Source organism: Cupressus sempervirens, chromosome 7, assembly GCF_028749045.1.
Source record: "Cupressus sempervirens isolate cs-2001-9-10 chromosome 7, ASM2874904v1, whole genome shotgun sequence".
Classification (NCBI taxonomy): Eukaryota; Viridiplantae; Streptophyta; class Pinopsida; order Cupressales; family Cupressaceae; genus Cupressus; species Cupressus sempervirens.
This window is the reverse complement of record NC_143124.1, coordinates 855,291,410-855,311,143: the sequence shown is the minus strand read 5'-3', so window position 1 is coordinate 855,311,143 and position 19,734 is coordinate 855,291,410.

Sequence of the window (19,734 nt, the reverse complement as noted above, 5' to 3'; positions counted from 1 at the left end):
TGGTCTTCTCTCCACCATGGAGGTCTAACAGGTGGATGATAAGGACGTGAGTTGTCTGGCAAGGTAACCAATTTGTTTGCAATTAAGGTTTTCAAAACCACTTCATAAGGTTCGACCATAGGTGTGTAAACACGTCTCTTCCTTGCAAACTTGGAACCTCTGTTAAAGGGTTGTGATTTTGAACCTTCTTGTTGTTTTGTTGCATAGATGGCATTGGAAAGGTTAAACGCAACCTCCTTAGTCTTAGGAGTGTCCACTACTCCATCATTGACAACATATTTGTTTTTGTTCCAAGGTTTTCCTTTTTCTTTACCGTTTCCATTGTTAGCTCTATCCTTTCTTATGGCAATGTCACCTCTTTTGATAGCAACATCCTCAATGCGATATGCACTTTCCACCATGGCATTGAAGGATGTGAATAACTATTTTCTCATATCAAAGTATAATTCAGGTACAAGTGTATTGACAAAAATGTCAATTTTTTCAGCCTCAGGCACTTGCTGAGGATATTGAGAGTATAAAGATCTCCATCATTGAAGGTATATTGCAAAAGACTCTCCTGGTTTTTGTTTGATGTTGCATAAGTCTAGCACAGTCACAGGATGTTGAATGTTGTATGAATATTGCTGGATGAAAAGTTGCACAAGTTCATCAAATGTTTTAAGAGGAGGACTCAATCTTTTGAACCACTCCATAGCTTGTCCTCTTAGACTTCTAGGGAACAAACGCATAAGAAAGGTGTCTTCATGCATAAAGTCCATGCTAATAGCATAGAAATGTCTCACATGGTTGTGAGGGTCACCATTTCCATCGTATTTGTCATACTTAGGAACCTCTATATCCTTAGTAAACGGTAGCATGTATAGACTCCTATCAAATGGAAGAGCGCAAATTGATTCAACAAATGATGTCTTAGGTGGCTCTTTTGAAGTTTGAAGTTGTGTAAATTGTTTCCTCAGTTCCTGTATTTCTTCCCTTAAGATTTCAGCCTCAGTGGGCTCTCATTTTGGAATAATATGTTCAACATTAAAACCTTGAAGGAGTTTCCATCCCTTAGCTGCCATGTATCGGAAGTATTGGTCTCCATTTTCCTCTAAAGCTTTGAGCATTAGTTTTTGGGCGAAGCCATCTTGTTGAAATTTGATCACATCTTCGCTAGTTACTTCTTCATCACTATCATGATGAGATGGTTTAGGTGAAGGACATTCGCCAGCAGCAGCTCTAGGAGTCCTTGGAGGCGTGTGATTACCATCATTATTTTCAAAGGGATTTCGAGGACAAGTGCCTTTATATCCTTTGTAGCGTGCCTGATTGTCAGTTTTAGCTTGTTGATTTTCTCTCTCCGTAGTGTATATAGCCTCCAAAGTCTTTTGGGTTTCACGTGCTTGTTCTTTTAAGCGACGTTTAATTTCATCAGGATGCACCATAGTGACTATACCACTCGTATCCTCGGGTGTCTCAAAGGGTGTACCAAATGGATTTTCAAAACTATAAAGTGGGTTGTGCCGAACGTTAGCTGTTTGTGTTTGAGAAAATTCGAGATTCTTATCACAAGGTTGTTTACGAGGACATTTGGGTGGTGTTTCCAATTGCTTGAAAATGAAAGGTGTGTGGCTACCATTACCAACTTGATATCTAGTTGTGACTGGCATGTAAAGAGTTGTCTTTATTTAGTAGGACAAGAAGAGCAAGCCAAATTTGAAGCTTTTACGATCAGGACTAGTCACTTGTCAAAATGTGATAGATGGCTTGTCAAACAGTGCTCAAGATCTTACAGCATGGGTGACTCGAGCCAAGTGGACGAGCGAGAAGCTCAATAGCGGATAGCTAGAATAAAATAATAGCTAAATTTTGACAAGTGATTCATCAAGACGTTTCAATACTTACATTCGACAGACTAAACTCATCTTTTCAACCTAGGACAAATTCTTCACACATTGATACATAGCCAGGATCAAGGGTGACCAGCGTGATGCTCCTTAGGCCAAAAAAATCCAATGGAAAACTCTATTTTTGACCCAAAATGACTCTGGGCAATACTTTCTCAAAAGGAGGGTGACATAAGTTCAGCAAATAATGTCGTGCGACAGAATTTCAAGAACAGTGCGATACTTTTTTTCTAAGCGACAGATGTTTATACCAAGTGCGACATAATATCAAACATAGTGCGACATAATTTACTACTGATGTGCGACATAATTTTTGAAAAAAATGTCGCGCAATATTTCTCGTGAAAGCGTGCGATAGAGTGCTAGTTTTGTGTAAAAAAAGTCAATTTTTTGGTTTGGAGTTCATTTCAATTTGTCAATCAGACAGTCATTTCAATTAGACAGTGTTTCATTTCAGCTTGTATCAGTAAACAGCAAGGTTTGCAAACAGTAAGTGTTGTAACATGTCTTCAAAATAATTGATCAAGGGTAAAAAAAACCTTGTCAATACGCACTTGGGATATCAGAACAACCTTCCTAACAACTTTTTATCAGAATTTTTATGTTGCAAGAATGTTAACACTGGTCAAAACATCAAAAAAAATAGCCAAGCAATCTACCTTAGAGTCACGGTTCATTACTCAACAACTTAGCCCACGCTTGATGCTCCTTCGCCTCACACCAAGTGGTTGCCCACAAGAGATATCGGCTTTGTCATGGAAGTTCCATAAGCACAACCAAGGAAACACATATGGTGAGTGTAAATCTTGGGGTGATCTGGGTAGTCCACTAGGATCAATCCTTGCACCAAGAAGTTGAGCGGCTAAAAAAGGTAGTTACTAACTTAGGGTTTTTAGATCGGGCTTTCGTTCATAGTGTCCCTCTTGCTCCCAATTATGAGACACCTCACCTTGCGATGAGTAACCGATCTCGCGATCACAAGAGTACCTTATGCATTCTTACCTAGTGATCTCCCTATGGTCGAAATCCCATAAGTGATCACACTAGGCGAAGACAAACACTACGTCTACCAAAGTTTTGTGTCCTTGGTAGCCTTGAGTTTATAGTGGGTTGGAAGAGCCAGGTAATCAGCTTGTCCCATAGCAGGCCCTCTAAAGGATTCTAACTATACAAAGTGGATCAACTTTCAGAAGTCAAGATTTCTGGTTCACCACAAGGGTGAAGAGCATACTCTCCTATTCCAATCATTTTCTCCCAAACACACCAGAAAGATTCAGTTACCCCTTGCTTTTGAAACCAAATGGCAAGTCAAGATTTCTGATTCACCACAAGGGTGAAGAGCATACTCTCCTATTACCAAAAGACTCCAATCACAAGTTTTATGTGCCTATAAAAATGAACAATTATTCAATGCCGCACATGGAAACAAAAAATAAGCAAGTTTGAGTTTTTATGCTTTGGGCAGCCCTACAAACAACATTAGTAGCCCTTGTGCATTTGAAGCTTTGACATGCATTCTTTTTGTATGCAAGGTTTCAATATTTTCTTCACAAAGAGGGCAACCTGCAATTATAACTCGTTAGCCCATAAGTTAGCACAAAATAATCATAAAAATCGTGAATTAAACCTCTGTAAAATAGTTTAGAAATTTTCTTAAAGATGACAGCAAGCCAGCTACGAAGAAATTTGATCAAATCCCTCAAGGAACGAGCAAAAAAATGTCAGGCGATATTTTTTTTGCTGAACAAAAGTCGCGCAATACTTCGCAATATAGGAAGGCGACAATTTTTGTTTAGGCGATAGTTTTACTTCAGTCTTACGACAAAGTTCTGCACAAAGGGTGACAATATACAGGTTACAAGTGCGACACTATTTTCAAAAAAAGTGTCGCACGACAGTACTATGAACTGTCGCGCAATACTAGAAAAATGTCGCCCAACACTACGACTGTAAAAAAAAAAAAGATACAGAGCAGTATGGAAAAATGTAAGAAAAAAAAAGAAAAGGTAGGGTGAAACGTACAATCCTACCCCACAGTGGGCACCAAAAATATACACTAGAAAAGGTGCACTTCTCTAAATTATTCTATCCGAGGTTCTCCATAGATTGGAAAGCTCGAATACTGACTTAGAGCTCCCTATTTATGGAGTGAAAGGGGCATACAAATGAGCATATAGGAGCTCTCAACTGAGCCTTAGAAATATAGCCCTTTCTAGTAAACCACAAGATGGGAGATTCTTTAGACAAGAGCAAGAGTGCTAGTGTCAAAGAATTCTTGGATCATGCAATGCAAAAAGTAAACTATATTAGGATGAGATGCAAAATGCAAGCTATACTAAAATGAGATGAGAATGTTACAAATCCAACTATTAAGCTATGTGATTCAATTATTTGCAAAGGAAACTACACTATCATGCAATATGATCTTAAGACTAGTATGAAGGAAATGAGAGAATGAGACAAGAAAATGAGAAGTTCTCCACAAAGCTCCAAGGAAACCTGTTAAAAAACCTGCAGCATGACAATATTCAAATAATGGATGAATCCCCTTGAGGGGGAAAGCTCTCTCCCTTTTAAAGATATACAGACGGTAGAGATCAAGATGAAGATGGTGGATGATCAACGATGGAATTCGAAAATAGGAGTGATCCATGTGCACACACAAGTCAACCAATAGAATATAAGTTGACTTGTCACATAAGACAAAAAGTCTCACAAGCCTTTTCTTTTAATTGTAAAATAGAAAAAGGACTTTATGTGTGCACTTTAAGTGGGTTAGAAGAATGGGGTCTTTTATTTAATTAAAAGGGGACATGTTCTTTTAATCAAATAATGAACTTAGGATAGCATAGTCAAACTATAGGTTATAATCAAATAAATTGATTATTAGCAATTTGGTCTAGGTAAATGATTAAATTAATTTAGCCAAAATGCTAAGAAGGGGGCTAATAGTCTAGATGACCATTTTTAGGTGATTACAATAATCATTCACATATTTGACACAAGGATTTTACATGAAAACCACTAGTAACATGCTATTAATTCTCACTCTTCTGAAGTGATGCCATGTGAAAGGCCAACCTTGCTAAAGGTTACAATACACACTGTTAAATGTGACCTGGTTAAAGGATTTTAATCACCCTATTAGGAGTGAGCCTTGTTAGATGACTTTAGAACAATCCAATAGAATGTCACCCGATTAAATGATTTAAAAATGATTGTTAGGTCAACCTTAATCCAAAGGATTTATCCTAAATTGATACAATGATTAGAAAGTAACAATAAGACTTGATCTGATAAAAAATAACAACTCAGTTGTAGATTACAGATCTTTGTTTAGTCCTCTATTCTGCTTAGTTTCATTCACTTCAATTCTGACAATTCACCCTTCAAGCATTTATCCTCTTAAGCCTTCTTGCTTTGCATGCCAATTGTAGACTCTCTTATTCAGCCACCATATGAAGCAACACCCTAGACTCCTTATCTTCCTTGGGTTCTCGCACATGCTAGTTGTTGCTTCAAAAGAGAATTTAGGTCTTTTTCTGCTCAATAAAAATCATCCATTTTAGGGTTAAGTTAGATTCATTGAGTCTTCCCTCTTTTTCATTTTGCTTCCTCTAGAAACTTCCTTCTTAATCCTTTTTGAATTCATCTCAGAATGGTTTATCTTAAATTCTATCCCTCCAACTCATCAAGCTTATCTTCCACACACTTCAGACAATCTAAGAAGTTAAATTTGTCAACTCAAATTCAACAAATCCACGATCTAACTCATAATGTTGTCACTAGCCAATAACTAGCCTCTGATGCTCAACATCCACTATAGTTCACTCAACACCAACTAGAATTTACTCAGCACATACTAAGTTCACTCAACATACACTAGATCTTCACTTTTCTCAACACTAACTAAATTTTTGCTTGGCTTGAACTAACTTTTCTTGGCACCAATGGATCACTTGGTCAAGCTTAGCAAACTCATTTTGCTTTCGATGTTCTTCCAAACTTAGCTAGTGTTTCCAACATCTTCATCTTTAAGTAGATAAACAATACAATATATCATCCATGTCTTACTTGATCTTAGTACTCCTTTTCTATACCAAATAAATCATTCTTTCCTCTAGGTGCTTTTGTTTTTTATTAAGGAAAATAGGCTTTAAAAGGGCCCTAAAACCCAAACATAAAAAGATCAGTCTAGAATAGAACACAAAAGGCTACAAATAGAGATAGAAAGAAAAAAGAAAGAACATCTCCCTAAAAAATTATACAAATAGAAATAAAGTCATGGGGAGATGCCAAAAGCCCAAGGCAACCCACAAAAGGCTAGGGCACTTAGATGATGTCTCTTAACATTTCAGTTGTGTTGATCTCTAGCTCCAACAATTTGCTTGTTTCCCCCTTCATCTCAGAGAGCTCTTGGTCTAGGGATAGGGTATCCTTTTGCCTAGTGCTAGATTTGGTTCACTTCCTTGCACCATCATCCAAAGTCCTATCCTTTAAACTATGGGTGTTAGGGTCCTGCTCCTTGCTAATGCTCTAATCTTTAGCAAAGTGGATGAAATTCCTCTAAGTGCTCTTGTTATCACATTTGATCAAATCCTCTTCATCAATCAAACAAATGATATCATTCAAACCAAACAAGCAATTATCTCACCAGTAAGTAGCAAGTTTGACATTATTGAAAATATAATGATTGTTTTAAATTACATACAAACAATCTTATTTTCAACAAAAATTGCATACGCAGATGTATGTATGTATGTTGCATATGCAGATGTATGTATGTATGCATGTATGCATACATACATATGTACATATCTATGTATGTATGTATGTATGCATGTATGCATACGTACATATGTACATATCTATGTATGTATGTATTTTTAGGTACAATAAAATGAACAATCCTCACTTGTTCGATCAATTGTGGAGAGCTGAGCATGAAAGAGGGTGGAGAGATCTGAACATTAGTGGAGATTAGTGGAGATCTAGGATACTGTTGTCATGCCGTTGTGATCATTATATTTTTTTGACATGCCCTTGTGATCTCTACATTTTGTTGTTGTTCCCTTGTGATCTCTATATATGTATGTATGTATATATATACATATATATATACATATGTATATGCATATACATATATATGTATATATGTGTGTGTATATGTGTATATAAATAAATTCACACACATATATGTGTGTCTATGTATGATGTATGTCTATAAATAGAGAGATCATGGCACAACAAAAAAACAATAAAACTCACTCAACACGTAGCATGACCACAGATGAGATGGAAACACCTATTGGTAAGTAGATTCCTCTTTTTCTCTCTCATTTTTCATGTGTTTATTTCACTTGAACTATTATTTCTTAGGAGTAATATTGTAATATTGGATTCATTTTATGCAAGAGGCAATGAGGACATTCTTGGATGTACCTATGTTAGATGTATGGGAACACTAAATAATTATGATGAATTTCTCATAAGTAATGAAGATGGACTTCCCTTAAGAGTAGCCCAACTTCTAGGTACTTTAAAGGTTGATCCTTTCTTAAAGATTTTAGATGTTAACAAGGAATTTAGATGTTCGGGGGAACGGGGGGGTGGCCAAATGAGCTTCCACCTTCGTGCCAGTGGCCCTAATTAGTAGAGAATACAAAACTATTCTCAAAACCAAGTGAAGCTCAACATTAACCTATGATTACATGACAACTAATTGTGTGAATCTCTTGGTTTCAAGAAGTGTAGAAGGAGGCCATAGTTTAATATGCAATCTCAATTCATATGCATATAACATCAAGTTGAGCTTAAAAACATAATAAGTTTGCATTTTTCTTAAAGTTCTTTAATTAGGTATTTTAAGTTATAGACCATCACAAAAATTGTAACTTTGACTCTTATAGGCAAGGGTAATATCCTCAGCATGCAAGCAAATCAAGATTTTCTATGTGTTGGCTTGTTGGGGACATTCTCTTGGCCATGGCAACTAGAGTTCTAATGTTCATGATGGTCTATAATTTTAAAAACTTAATAGAACTATTAAATAAATGTAATCATGGGGCACTTTTTTAGCTCTACCTATTGTCCATTCATATAGAATGCATTTTCATGTGCATTCTTGGTTAAGAGTAGCATAATCTTATTTTGGATGCAATAGAAAAATGACATGTGCCTAGAGGTGGGAAAATTATGTCACTTTTGTAGGTCTAGAACTTATTTTGTACTTTAAAGATTGACCCTTTCTTAAATATTTTAGATGTTAATGAGAAATTTAGATGTTGGAGAGGGTGGGGGGGGCAAATGAGCTTCCACCTTTACATGGTTAACTCTAATTAGTAGAGAATATTAAACTATTCTTGAAACCAAGTGAAGCTCAACATTAACCTATGATTGATAACTAACTGTGTGAATCTGTTGGTTTCAAGAAATGCAGGAGGACATAGTTCAATATGCAATCTCTTGGTTTCTTAACCTATGCTTCAGGCATTATTCTCTTAGCACCCACACTAGTGAAAGATGTGCTTTTAGTTTATGATTCTTGTACACCAGCTTGGAAGGTGGTAATTCTTTGAGATATTGGTGTTCCTTTTAATGGTCTGAATAGAATTATGTCAAGAAGTGTTTTGGATGTGGTGGTTAGTTCCCGAGGAAAAGGAAAAGGAAATATACGGGCATAAGATGTTTGACAGACACATGTGGCTCTCCAGTAGCAAGAGGACAATAGAGGGCTTGAAAATGTAGCCATCTCATTATAGTTATCCATTCCATTTATTAGTGCCTTGATATAATTGGTCACTTCTATAAACTCTTTTTGTTTCTTTATACTTCCACTTCTCCTTCCTCTTGGCTTTGAAGAACCTTCTAGAAGAGGCTTTTTGGCTATTTTCTTGAGCTCTGAGTTACTCATGGCCTTCATAGATTGAATGAAATGGCCACCCCCCAAATACTCCTAAAAAAACCCAATATTATAAATATGGCACCAAAGATAAACATATATTAGACCAATAATAAATCCCCAAAGAAATGTGTTAGCAACATAGAGAGAAAAATACATGGGGCTAGAAAACCCTAATAACTTTTTCTGGTAATTATGAGCTATTCTACAACTTAGCTTTTGTGGTTGCAACATTCAAGATGGTAGAATATGCTTATTTTAGTGGAGGCTATGTGTACCAAGTTGTGGTGCCAAAAACATGACACATAAAGTTTTTTTTTTTTTTTTCTAAAGCACGTGTGTGCTATAGCACATATGCACTTTGAAAAACTAAAAAAATGTATATATGGGCTGCAAACCCACACCCCATTTTATTGTTTTTGGTTTTTCATTGTTTCTCCTCAATAGTGCGCACACATATTGTAAAAATTGAAGAATTTTGTCACCCACCTCCTCAAAATGCCTCCTCATTACCGAAGATCAAGATCAGAATCACGTAGTATGTTTTCTACTCCTATTTTTACATTGTTTTATATGTTTTCGCATTGTTTTGTAAGTTTTTAAATTTTTTTGTAGGTTTTTTCAATTTTTCTTTAAACTTGTTTATTTATTTAGATTGCAATTGGTTTCTTATCAAAAAATGTGAATAATGAACTACCAAATCCCTACTCAAATCAACAAAATCAAAATGAAAACCCTCCACAAGATCCAAATCAAAACCCTGCACAAGATGAAAATTAAAACCCTCCACAAGAAGAGAAAAAAAATTTACAACCTCCACCAATTGGAAGACCTCCTCCTGGCACCAAAGAAAAGATAATGAATAAAATTGAAAGAGGGAAAAATGAATTAGAAGCACTCATTGGTTGGTTGAAAGCTTGTGGAAACCAATCTGATGAGAGCACAATTGGCATCCTCCCTTGAGTCTATTATGACCCATGTAGCTTCTATTAGTGGTCAGTTGGATATTTGGCATGTTTAGAGGGATAAATGAAGAAGATATTATGCAAAAAAATTATCATATCAAGATGTAAAAAAAAGTAAATAGAAAAAGGTAGCATTTGTGCATTGTTTAAAAAGCTTGGAGAACAAGATACTATTAAACATACAACTAAAAGATTCCCCATCCATTGGTGCATACATAATTGTATTAGAAATAACTTTTGGGATAGATGGTGGATGGTCTTTGATGCCCCTCCTTGAAATAATCACAAGGTTCCAATATATTTCTTAAAGAAATTGTATTGTGGATTTGTTCTTGGGGAGATCCCCAATTATTTTGATATATTAGAATCTTAGAGTAGAGTTTGGGGGTCATCATTTGAGAGGCTAGGGGTACATCATGACCCTAATGTTGTTAGGGAACCTGTTGTCAAGCCACAAGGTGAGCATGTGATTATTTCTTCAGTTGTGAAGGAATATATAGAGAGAGCAACATTCTAGGGATTATCAATACTTTGACGCAGACCCTCATTCATTACACTAGTCCATTAGTTCAGGAGGAGCCTTCTGTGTGTCACAGTCACATGTGCGCATCATGTGGATCCTTATGCACATTTGGCAGTCAAGCTAGAAATAGTATGGATGATGGGCTAGTCACTAATGAGTTCCTAAGTGACACATTTTTCATTGACACACATATAAATTATAATTATAATAAACCAATTTGATCACATTTACGTATGTATAGTGAATGACTAATTAATTATCATGTATTGACATTACTCAAAATTCAGGATAAGAGTGTTGTTGGCCCTAGTACAGATTCTCATGCCCCATTTTTTATCCCATTAACAAGTCAAGAGGTTTGTATCGATTTAATCATTTGAATTAATACATATTTATTGAGTAATCATATGAAGGATTGACAAAAAAAAAATTATGCATGTGCATCAGTTCTCTACTGGACCATCGATATTTACAAGGGACTTTGAGCCTAGGCATAATACGAGATTCATAGAGGTACATTTGTTTCATGTTAATTTAATTTATTTGATTATATTTGTTTCATGTTTCATGTTACATGTAAATTATATTATATGGCATGCAAATGTTGACGTCTGAGACTACTCATCTTCGCCAGTCCATCAATCATGGAGTTGTTGCAGCGATGGCTAGTTCAAAGTCATTGACTGAGGTATGAAAGAATTTTCTTAGTTTTAGTTGTTGTTTATAATAGTTAGTATTAAAATTTCAAATGTTATTTATGCGTGATTATATTGATTGAATTTTTGTAGGTTCTTATTACACCTAATCATCCGTGAGCCTTTGAGGTGGACGTACAGAGTGACTATTTGATGGCAATAAGAAAATAATTAATTTTGTGTGTACATTTATTTGATTTCAATGTATAATAATTATTTATTCATATCTACTTTGTTTGTATTATCTTGAGTTAGAGAAGAGCCTAAACAAGATGATGAGCGAGTGTGTGAGGAAGACCCCATCATCCCCATTATCTCCCTCCACGCGACGACCAAAGACCTCTAGGGATTTGTTTCCTTCCCCTCATGGGAAGGAGAAGATATAGTTGATAGATAGACATGTTTAGGTATTAGTGGACATATATGTTGGATTTTATGTTAGTGGACATATTTGATATACATTTGATATATATATATATATATATGACATTTTATATTTGATTATCACATATATTATGTATGACATTATTAGACTTATGACATTATTGGTTAATCTATGATATGTTTGTTCATGTATGACATTATTGGTAATCATAAGTTATTATATGTTTTTTAATGTATGACATTATTAGTTATCATAATATATTATATGTTTGTTCATGTATGACATTATTGGTTATCATAATATATTATATGTTCGTTCATGTATGATATTATTGGTTATCATAATATATTATATGTTTTTTCATGTATGAAATTATTGGTTATCATAATATATATCTTTTTTTTATTGTTTACATTTTAAGTACGTTGAATATCTATTAAATTTTAATGTAATTTGCATAAAAAATGATGCAGAGTGCTCACACCAAAACCTAGTGGATTCCTAGCAAGAACACTTTAAAGGAAAACTACCTTTCCCACCTTTGTAAGTGCCTTCAAAGACTCTTTCCAACTTGGTTACAAGATTGAAAAAAGTTCTACCCAACTTCACTAAACTACTTGATCACTTTCCCTATTCAAGACTTAGGAAGCATAATGGAAAAATGAGCAAATTTGAGAAATGGATCATAATCAACTTCTTGCTTCAAACTAACACCTTAGACACTTCAAGGAACACCCAATAACTATCTCAAAAACTTCAATCTATCAGCTATTCCATCCTTCCAATAGATTCTTCAACATCCTATGATTGAAAACAATGTTCCAACATCCTATGACTGTATTCTCTTTGCAACAACATGTAATTTGTTGATTTTTGGACAACTCTTCACAAAGGGAAGTGATTATGTTTCAAACCCATGAAATGGCTATTAAGACAATCAAGAAGATCCCTTACATCTTCCACTAACTCCATTTAGTAATAACATGTAGATAAAGTGGTGTTTCATTCTAAAAAAGTATGAGTTTGTTATTCCAATCAGGAAGTAATGATATTTGACAATAACTTAATGATCCTACATACAAGTTTAACATCAACAATGATTTCTTGCCATAAAAAAAAAATTAATAATCACCAACACCTTATGCCTTCTCTAAATTCATAGAGTTTATCTTCATCACTTTACATCCATTCCAACCAATTACCAGTTGGTTTGATTGGTTACAAGGTTAATGTCAACGTTTTCAAAAAAATTGTTAAAATTGCCAAAAAATTGTCAGCAACTTTTATTGCAAAATGCAATTTTTGCACTACCTCTTACTAAAAATTAACCAAGTAGTTTTTGGTAACACATGAGACTTATATAAGGTTTAATGACTCTCAAAACACTTATTGAGTCAACTTATTAACAAAAACAACAAAAAAAGAAAAATTGTTTGGACTAAGGCAACTTGGGTTTATAGGTGACCTCAAGTTCCTTGACCTTACAAACAAGGATTACCTTATTACCATAAAAAAATAACATGCTCAAAATTAGGTGTATGATCACCCCTTTACCTTCTATTATGAGTCTCCATAATTGGATGAAATGACATATCTAGTTGTCACCATCAAAGATTTCTTCCCTATGGCATTTAGTGACTCTTAGGAACGATTTAGTTCAGCATGCTCGAAAATGTTTGATCACTCAATGGGATGAGAGGATCTTGGGGCTAGTATTTACCCAGCCACCCAAAGCTAGAAAAAAAATAGTTTGATCTCATGATGAAAGGTGAGAGAGATTTGGCAATTGGCAACTTTATACTAGCCAACACTACAAGTTTCAGCATCACCTAAGATGGGGTCGCAAAATAAAAATGGACTAAGATCTCTAAAAAGTGAGAGATTATTGTAGGTCTCTACAACATAGTCCTATAGCACTTAGAATTGCATCCATGCCTCACACGACCTTCAAGATATGCCCCATCAAAGATTGCTACCCTATGGCATTTAGTGACTCTTAGGGACGATTCGATTGGGTGTGCCCAAGAATGTTCGAGAACTCAATGGGATAGGAAGAGCTTGGAGCTAGGGTTTACCTAGCCACCCAGAGCTAAAAAAATAGGAGTTCAATCCCATGAGGAATGGTGAGGGAGATTCAATAGTTGGCAACTTTGTATTGACCAACACTACAAGTTTCGGCATCACCCAAGATGGGGTCACAAAATTAAAATGAAATAAGATCTCCAAAAAGAGATAGATTTTATTGTAAGTCTCCATAACACGGTCCTATAGCACCTAGAATCACATCCATACCTCACATGAGCTCTGAGATATGCACCATCAAAGATCATTTTCCTATGGCATTTAGTGACTCTTAGGGACAATATGATTCAGTTTGCCTAAGAATATTCATGTGCTCAATGGGATGGGAGGAGATTAGGGCTAGAGTTTACCCAAAAACCTAGAGCTAATGGATTAGATAGTTGTATCCCATGAGGAACGGTGAGGGAGATTTGACAGTTGTTAACTTTGTACTAGACAACACTACAAGTTTTAGCATCACCCGAGATGGGGTTCTAAAATCAAAACAAAATAAGATCTCCAAAAAGAAAGAGAATTTATTGTAGGTATCCGCAACATGGTCCTATGGCACCTATAATCGCATCCATACCTTGTATGAGTTATGAGATATGCCCTGTCAAATATCACTTCCTTATGGCATTTACTAACTCTTAGGGATGATTCAATTCCTCATGCTTGAGATTGTTTGAGTGCTCAATGGGATGGGAGGAGCTTGGAGCTATGGTTTATCTAACCAACTAGAGCTAATGAAATAGATAGTTCAATCCCATGAGGAACGGTGAGGGAGATTTGGTAGTTAGCAACTTTGTACTATCCAACACTACAAGTTTCAACATCACCCGAGATGGGGTTGTCAAATCAAAATGGAATAAAATCTCCAAAAAGAGAGAGAGGTTATTGTATGTTTCTATAACATTGTTTTATAGCACCTAGAATCACATCCATACCTTGTATGAACTTTGAGATATGCCCCATTAGAGATCATTGCCCTATGGCATTTAAAGACTCTTAGAGACAATTCAGTTTGGCATGCCCGAGAATGTTTGAGTGCTAAAAAATACTGGAGGAGCTTGGGGCTAGCATTTACCTAGCAACCTAAAGCTAATAGAATAGATAGTTTGATACCAAAAGGAACAATGAGGGAGATTCGGTAGTTAGAAACTTTGTACTGGCCAACACTACAAGTTTTAGCATCACCCAAGATGGGGTCACAAAATCAAAATAGAATAAGATCTCCAAAAAGTGAGAGAGATTATTTTAGGTCTTTGCAACATGGTCCTATAGCACCTAAAATCATATTCATACCTCGTACGAGCTTCAAGATATGTCTCATCAAAGATCGTTACCCTATGGCATTTAGTGACTCTTACAGACGATTTAGTTTGGTATGTCCAAGAATGTTTGAGTGCTCAATGGAATGGGAGGAGCTTGGAGCTAAGGTTTACCTAGCCATTTGGAGCTAACAAAATAGACAATTCAATCAAATGATGAAAGATGAGAGAGATTCGACTATTGGCAACTTTGTACTAGCCAATACTACAAGTTTTAGCATCACTCAAGATGGGGTTGCAAAATTAAAATGGATTAAGATCTCCAAAAAGTGAGAGAGATTATTGTATGTCTCCATAACATGGTCCTATAGAACCTAGAATCACATCCATACTTCACATGAGATTTGAGACATGCCACCTCAAATATCATTGACCTATGGCATTTAGTGACTCTTAGGGATGATTTTGTTCAGCGTGCCAAAGAATGTTCAAGCATTCAACAAGATAGGAGGAGCTTGGGGCTAAGGTTTACCTAGCCAACTAGAGCTAACGAAATAGACAGTTCAATTCCACAATGAAAGGTGAGAGAGATTTGACAAATGGCAACTTTGTGCTAGCCAACACTATAAGTTTTAGCATCACCCGAGATGGGGTCATAAAATCAAAATAGAATAAGATCTTTAAAAAGAGAGAGATTATTGTAGGCATCCACACCACAGTCCTATAGTACCTAAAATTGCATCCATATCTTACACGAGCTTAGAGATATGCCCCATCAAACATTGATGTCTTGTGACATTTAGTGACTCTTAGGGACGATTCAATTCAGCATGTTTGAGAAGGTTTGAGTGTTCAATGGGATAGGAGGAGCTTGGGGCTTGGGTTTACCTTGCCACTTAGAGCTAACAAAATAGAGAGTTTGATCCCATGAGGAATGGTGAAGGAGATTCGACAGTTAGCAACTTTGTACTGGCCAACACTACAAGTTTTAGCATCACTCGAGATGGGGTCACAAAATCAAAATGGAATAAGATCTTCGAAAAGAGAGAAATTTTATTGTAGGCTTCTACAACATAGTTTTATAGCACCTGGAATGGCATCCTTACCTCACACGAGCTCTGAGATATGCCTCATCAAAGATCGCTTCCTTATGGTATTTAGTAATTCTTAGGGATGATTCTGTTTGGCATGCTTGAGAACATTCAAATTCTCAATGGGATAGGAGGATCTTGGGGCTAGGGTTTACTTGGTAACCTAGAGCTAATGGAATAGATAGTCCAATCCCATGAGGAATAGTGAGGGAAATTTAGTAGTTGGCAACTTTGTACTAGCCAATACTACAAGTTTTAGCATCACTCGAGATGGGGTCGCAAAATCAAAATAAATTAAGATCTCCAAAAAGAGAGATTTTATTTTAGGTATCTATAACATGGTCCTATAACACTTAGAATTGCATCCATACCTCACACGAGCTCTGAGATATGCCATGTCAAAGATTGTTTCCCTATGGCATTTAGTGACTCTTAGGGATGATTTGGTTTAGTGTACCCAAGAACATTTGAGTGCTCAATAGGATGGGAGGAGCTTGGGGCTATGGTTTACCTAGCCACCTAGAGCTAACAAAATAGAACATTCAATCCTACAAGGAATGGTGAGGGAGATTCGATAGTTAGCAACTTTGTATTGGCCAACACTGCAAGTTTCAGCATCACCCAAGATGAGGTCACCAAATCAAAATGGAATAAGATATCCAAAAAGAGAGAGATTATTTTAGGTCTATACAACATGGTCCTATAGCAGCTAGAATCACATCCATACCTCGCACGAGCTCTAAGATATGCCCCATCAAAGATTGCTACCCTATGGCATTTAGTGATTCTTAGGGATGATTTAGTTCAGCGTGCCCAAGAATGTTCAAACGCTAAACAAGATAGGAGGATCTTGGGGCTAGGGTTTACCTGGTCACCTAGAGCTAATAGAATAGATAGTTCTATCCCAAGAGGAACAATGATGGAGATTTAGCAGTTAGAAATTTTGTACTAGCAAACACTACAACTTTTAGCATCACCCGCAATAGGGTCACAAGAATTTTAAAAAAATAAGATATCTAAAAAGAGAGAGATTTTATTGTATGTATCTACAACATGGTCCTATAGCACCTAGAATCACATCCATACCTTGCACAAGCTCTGAGATATTCCTCGTCAAAGATCCTTGCCCTATGGCATTTAGTGACTCTTAGAGATGATTTAGTGTGGCATGCCTAAGAACATTTGACCTCTCAACAGGATAGGAGGAGCTTGAAGCTATGGTTTACTTGGCCACTTAGAGCTAACAAAATAGACAATTCGATCCCACGAGGAATGGTGAGGGAGATTCAGTAGTTATCAACTTTGCACTGGCCAACACTACAAGTTTTAGCATCACCCAAGATGAGGTCACAAAATCAAAATAGAATAAGATCTCTACAAAGAGAGAGAAGTTATTGTAGGTCTCTATAACATGTCCTATAGCACTTAGAATCACATCCATACCTTGCACTAGCTCTGAGATATGCCTTGTCAAAGATCACTACCCTATGGCATTTAGCGACTCTTAGGGATGATTCAATTCAGCATGCTCGAGAATGTTCGAGTGCTAAACAATATAGGAGGAGTTTGGGGCTAGGGTTTACCTAGCCACTTGGAGCTAACGAAATAGACAATTTGATCCCAAGAGAAATAGTGACGGAGATTCAACAGTTGGCAACTTTGTGCAAGGAAACACTACAAGTTTCAGCATCACCCTAGATGGGGTCACAAAATTAAAATAGAATAAGATCTCCAAAAAGTGAGAGAGATTATTTTAGGTTTCTACAACATGGTCCTATAGCACCTAGAATCACATCCATACCTCGTATGAGATCTGAGATATGCCCTATCAAAGATCATTTCCCTATGGCATTTAGTGACTCGTAGAGACGATTTGGTTTGGCATACCCAAGAATGTTCAAGCACTCAACAAGATGGGAGGAGTTTAGGGCTAGGGTTTATCCAGCCACTTGGAGCTAACAGAACAAATAGTTTGATCCCATGATGAAAGATGAGAGAGATTCGACAGTTGGAAAATTTGTACTCGCCAACACTACAAGTTTCAGCATCACCCGAGATGGGGTCACAAAATCAAAATAGATTAAGATCTTCATAAAGTGAGAGAGGTTATTGTAGGTCTCTATAACATGGCTCTATAAATATTAGAATCATATCCATACTTCACACAAGATCTGAGATATGCCCCCTCAAAGATCGCTAACCTATGGCATTTAGTGACTCTTAGGGATGATTTGGTTCGGCGTGCCAAAGAATGTTCAAGTGCTCAATAGGATAGGAGGAGCTTGGGGAAAGGGTTTTCCCAGCCACCTAGAGCTAACAGAGTGGACACTTTGATCTCATGATGAAAGATGAGAGAGATTTGACAGTTGGAAACTTTGTACTAGCCAATACTACAAGTTTCAGCATCACCCGAGATGGGGTCACAAAATCAAAATAGAATATGATCTCCAAAAACAAAAAGAGGTTATTGTAGGTGTCCACAACATAGTCTTATAGCACCTAGAATTGCATCCATATTTTGCACGAGCTTTAAGATATGCCCCATCAAAAATTGATGCCTTATGGCATTTAGTGACTCTTAGGGATGATTTGGTTCAGTGTACCTAAGAACATTTGAGCACTCAACAGGATGGGAAGAGCTTGGGGCTAAGATTTACCCAACCACCTAGAGCTAACATAATGGACAGCCTGATCTCATGACAAAAGGTGAGAGAGATTCGATAGTTGGCAACTTTGTATTGGCCAATACTACAAGTTTCAACATCACCTGAGATGGAGTCATAAAATCAAAATAGAATAAGATCTCCAAAAAGTGATAGAGATTATTGTAGGTCTCTACAACATGGTGCTATAGTACCTATAATTGTATCCATACTTGGCACAAGCTCTAAGATATGCCCTGTCAAAGATTGCTACCCTATGGCATTTAGTGACTCTTAGGGACGAGTCAATTTGGCATGCCCGAGAATGTTTGAGTACTCAATGGGACAAGAGGATTGTGGGGCTCAAGTTTATTCAGCCACCTAGAGCTAAAGAAATAGACAATTCAATCCCATGACACATAGTGAGGGAGATTCAACCGTTGGCAACTTTGTATTAGCCAACACTACAAGTTTTAGCATCACCTGAAATGGGGTCACAAAATCAAAATAGAATAAGATCTCCAAAAATTGAGAGATTTTATCGTAGATCTTCACAACATGGTCCTATTGCACTTGGAATTGCATTCATACCTCGCATGAGCTCCTAGATATGCCTCGTCAAAGATTGTTGACCTATAACATTTAGTAACTCTTAGGGATGATTTGATTCGATGTGCCCGAGAATGTTTGAGTGCTTAACACAATTGGAGGAGCTTGGGGCTAGGGTTTTCCTAGCCACCCAAAGCTAATAGAATAGAAAATTCAATCCCATGACACTTAGTGAGGGAGATTCGACAGTTGGCAACTTTGTACTAGCCAACACTACAAGTTTTAGCATCACCTAATATGGGGTCATAAAATCAAAATGGAATAAGATCTCCAAAAAAAGAAAGAGATTATTGTAGGTCTCCACAAAATGGTCCTATAGCACCTAGTATCGCATCCATACCTCGCACGAGCTCTAAGATATACCCTATCAAAGTTCGTTGCCCTATGGCATTTAGTGACTCTTAGGGATGATTTAGTTTGGCATGAATAGGATGGGAGGAGCTTGGGGTTAGGGTTTACCTGACCACCTAGAGCTAATAGAATAGATAGTTTGATCCCACGATGCACGGTGAGGGAGATTTAACAATTAGAAACTTTGTACTAGCCAACACTACAAGTTTTAGCATCACCCGAGATGGGTCACAAATTCAAAATGGAATAAGATCTCCAAAAAGAGAGAGAGAGAGAGATATTATTATAGGTCTCCACAACATTGTCCTCTAGCACCAAGAATTGCATCCATACCTTACATGAGCTTTGAGA